Genomic DNA, 4465 nt, shown 5'->3' with positions numbered 1-4465 from the left:
CTCCCCCATCCTCTCCCCCCTCCCCCCCCCCCCCCCCCCCCGCCTTCGGGCTTCCCTGGAGTCCTGCTCCTAATTATCTCTTTAATATCTCTTTATCTTCTCGAGCCAGGACCATGATGACCTCTCTGAGTCACCTCAAAAAACCAGAGCAGAGCCAACGATCAGCCTGACCACCCCTCCCCCATCCTCTCCCCCCCCATGTCCCAGTCCACTTCCTGGGGTGCAGCCTTCCGGTCTTGCAGACTGGTTTGCTCTCCCACTGTTCCTCCCTAGAGGACAGCAGCCACCACCCTCACAAATACACAAGGAAGAGACGGACGTTGGCAGGCTACATGATCCCTCATGCTGGCTGGGCCTCCCAGAGACGCAGGCGAGCATCGGCAGAGGCTAGCTGGCATCTGAGCGCGCTTCCTACTCGGTCTTCTGGGATGGCCTTGTCCAGCGTCCTTCCGCTTCTCCCCCAGACTCTGGTTGCACCTCTGGACCTGCACTGTGGGGAGGAGGGAGTGGCAGGCCTCTCTCCTGTCCTGCTTGCGGAGCTCTGGCTCAGCGGCTTGGTTTCTTGGGTGTGCTCAGAGGTCCACTGGCTCTGACATCCGTGCGTCTGAAGCCTGGCCAGAGCTGGGTGAGTCTAGGTGCCAGAAGGCTCTTTGGATGGCCCCGCAGAGCAGTCTGCTAGCTCGCCTTCCTGGGGTCCTACAGTGAACTTGGGCCCGCAGCTGGCCTCCCGGCTGGCCTCCCCAAGGAAGACCGGGGGACCCTGCACCTCTCAGGCACCGGTTTGTGAATAAAAATACATAAAAGCATGGCACCCTGTTATGTAGAAGTACTTTACTTTCCATAGTGGTCGATAGAGCTATGGCTTTCTTCTGTCTGGTGCCTTGTACACACTTCTCTTCAGTTGTTTCCAGGGGAAAAACAAATCAGAAATGTTAACATTCTGAAGAGCCATAACTTAAAACAAGTGTACAGTTCTTGAAAATGAATGAAGGGCAGAAAATTGCCTCTGATGATCCTCGCTTCCAATATAAAGGAAGAGCGAAGGCTTCTTCTGTCAGGTAAGTCACCCTCGCGCCTCACTGCCTTGCTCACCAGGCCCTGAGACCCCAGGGGAGAGGCACCCGGAGCTCAGGGCTCTACGCCGGCCCCGGGACCCCAGGGGAGAGGCACTCAGAGCTCAGGGCTCTACGCCGGCACAGCACCCCAGTTAAGCACACCGTTAATGGTGACTGGGCTGCAAAGTTCACCCAGCTGACTGATTAAAATGCAGGCGTCTGTGGTCCCAGGAGCCCACCACTAGCAACTGCTCCCCCCCCCCCGAGGTACAGCTCCAGGGGGTCACATGGTCTCCTAACTCCATCTCAACTTGAAAACATACCTAGTTGTGTTTGTATGTCACACGGAACTGAAGAGCTCATCTTGCTCTGCGTGTCTGGTGATGACTGGGGTCGGAGCTGGCACTGCTGTGGAGAAAGTTCTGGAGATGCTGGAGCACACGCACAAGAGTCACAGCCAGACAGCGGGGAGGGGGGGCGGGGTGAGCTCCAAGGCCCAAACAAACAAGTCTTACCAAGGAGCATGGAGCCAGGAGGCTCCACCTGCCTCCCGCCAGCACCCCAGCGCGCCAGGCCGGCCCGCGGGCCCCAGGACCCTCCCATGCTCACCTGTGTTGATGTCTTTTGTCTTGCACTGTTCTCCAAGTGAGCCTGCAGCACAGTGAGCACCCGTGCACAGAAAAGCTCCTTTTGCAAGCTGGAGAAGGCACAGGATGCTAGAAGTTAGGGCCCAATAGAAAGCCCCGGGCGTGTGGAAGGTACAGGAGGTAGTTGTGTGTGCCCAGACTTCGTGGGATTTCCACCTGCAGATCCACTGGTCTGCTTGCTCTCGTGGCTAAATTATTTCACAGGAATTAACAAATCTTGTTTTCTTTGGGCATGGAGAACTAGGGACAGAATAGTCCAAAAGCCGTGTAGCTGAATCTCTTCTTTAAGATGAAAGGAGTCAGAGATTGTCCCAGGATGGAAGTAAAACTAGCCAAGACAAAAGTCATGGCTTCCTGGTCTGAAGACAGCAAGGGACCCTGGCTCTGCGGAGGAAGCACCCTAAGGAGATGCCGGCAGTGTTCCGAGGTGGGGGTCATTGTGGGGGACGGCTGCTGGGTGGGGAGCCTGCAGGGGACAGTAGGAGACATTTCTCACACTAGCGTTTCGATTGCCACGTGTCCTGGGCAGGAGGCTGTTTAGCAGAAATACCTCAAGGCTTTTCCTTCTGTAGGGTACGTCTTAATGCTCAGCTTAGAGCCCAGGGAGAGGGGAAAGAGGAGGGCCCTGGGGGGTGAATGGAATTCCTGCCTGCCTGCAAGACGACCTGGAAGAGGAGGAGGAGGAGGGGGGATTGCTGAAGGTAATTGAAAGCTTTCTTTATTGGATATCTCCTTACACTGCTTTCTGTCGGGATACATTGTTTCTGTGTGGTCCTTACTTCCCCAGAGTGCTCCTCATTTTAAAAACAGGCCCCCCCAAATCCCCTAGGAAGAAAGGAGGAAAGGACTCTTTGATTAGGCTCAGAGGAAGAAAACGCAAAGGCAGTTTAGATCAGTGAGCTAAGGCCAGCGCTGTCAGGTTCACCCGGCCCTCCTGCTGTCTGCGCCACGCTGGGCCTTTCGGCTCCGTGGACAGATGCGCTGTGAGTCCCATCGCCGAGGAGGTTGCTCTGCAGTGGACCGGGTGTGGCTCTGAGTGTGGTGGTGCTGCAGCAGTCTGAGCTGCAGGACCCGACCACAGGCCTGCTTGTCACCCGAGAGGAACAAAGTAAAGCAAGACGGCCACCAGACAGGGACAGAGGCTTGGAAGCTGACAGCCCGCCTGCCAGGGGCGGGAGGCAGTCTAGAGGGACAGGAACACAGAATTTATCCCAGGGAACTGAGGTGAACCTCTCAGGATAAAATGGAAATTTGGAGAAAATAGCACAGGGACAGGAGGCTGGCGAAGTGCTTTGTGCACACTCTCCCAGGGTGCTGGTGCCGGTCCCGTCTCACCTGGCAGAATTATAGCTGAGGTGGGCTTGGAGAGTCACTGAGCAACACAGCCACGTTTGGTTAAACTTGGATTTTATACCGCTGGAAAATGGTCAACAGGAAGTGTTCTAGCTAAGGACAAAGAAGCCAGCAGTCATAGTTCAGTTATGGCATGTGTGTAACTGGGATGGAAATCCCGGTGCGGATGTAGCATTTTACAGCAAGTAGACACTAAGCTAGCACCAGTGGCTAAAGAGGGAGCAGGGTGAGACTAGTCAGTATACTGGGTGGAATTTCTCTTGGTGTGGTGATGATGAAGTTTCTCTCGTTTTACTTTTATGTCACTTCCATCAGTGTCAGAAGTTTAAATTCTGGATCCATAAGCTACATTGTAAGAGGGGGGCATGTGTCACTTGTAATTTAAATGAAAACACGCTTCGAAGAGAAGAAACTTCTCTCTGCGTGGGACAGCTTATCTGTGCATGTGGAAAGCCTGGGTTGGTTGCTTCCTGTCTGGGAACAGTGAGGTTACGTAGGGTCCTCTCTGAGGGGTCCTTTCTCTGGCTTTCTGCCCGGGTGACATCCTCAGAGACCTGTGCATAGCAGACGGACACACAGCCATGTCCCAGTGTTGCACACAATATTTAAATAACACTTTAAATGTTTAATATTGCTTTTCTCCACAAAAGTGGAAACTGGTTGTCATACTCCACTCCACTTGTAGGATCTTTAAGAAAGTGAAGTTTGGCCTTCAGTCTGTGCAAACACCTCTGAATCTTTACAGAATCTCCAACTCTGCCTCATCTGTCAGTGTCTCGGACAAATATGTAACACCGAGATTTCTGAAATCCCCAAGGATTCTGGGCTTGACACATGAAGAATGTGGTGAGATTCCTGGGCTCAAAACACGGAGGGGCTTGCTTCTGCCGTCCGTGTCTCCAGAGGGAGAGAAGCAGACCGCCCGTGGTAGCTCTGCCATCTGGAGTCTATCCCTGGCTCTGACCCAGGGGACGTTTGACCTCTTGCTTTCTGTCCTTTCTGCACAAGGTGAGGGAAGAAGCCTTTCCTTTCCATGTGTGGTGTCCAGGGGGGTGGGGTGCCAGGGGGTGGGGTGCCAGGGGGGTGGGGGTGCCCAGGCTTGGGGGGGGGGGTGGGGTCCAGACTGCTGGGTTTCTAGAGAAAAGCGTCTCATTTCATCAATGTCAGCCAATGGTTTGCACTTCTCAAAAGAGAGAAAGCTGAAGAAAACCCATGTTAGCAAATATGTTTTGAGAGGAGGCTTGTCACCTTTGGAGGTGACCTTTTCCATCTTGGAACAGTCTCGGAATTAGCACCATGTGGTATTTGTTTTATTTTTAATTTTTATTTAAGTCTCTTAATAACGCTCCTGATTGAGTTAATCGTTTGCAGCTGCATGCCCACCTGCTTCCCCCGCTGCCGCAAGCCAGC

This window comes from Dipodomys ordii, unplaced genomic scaffold (genome assembly GCF_000151885.1).
Source record: "Dipodomys ordii isolate 6190 unplaced genomic scaffold, Dord_2.0 Scaffold77, whole genome shotgun sequence".
In the NCBI taxonomy this organism is placed as follows: domain Eukaryota; kingdom Metazoa; phylum Chordata; class Mammalia; order Rodentia; family Heteromyidae; genus Dipodomys; species Dipodomys ordii.
The sequence above is the reverse complement of the archived record's forward strand: the minus strand, read 5'-3'. Positions refer to the sequence as shown.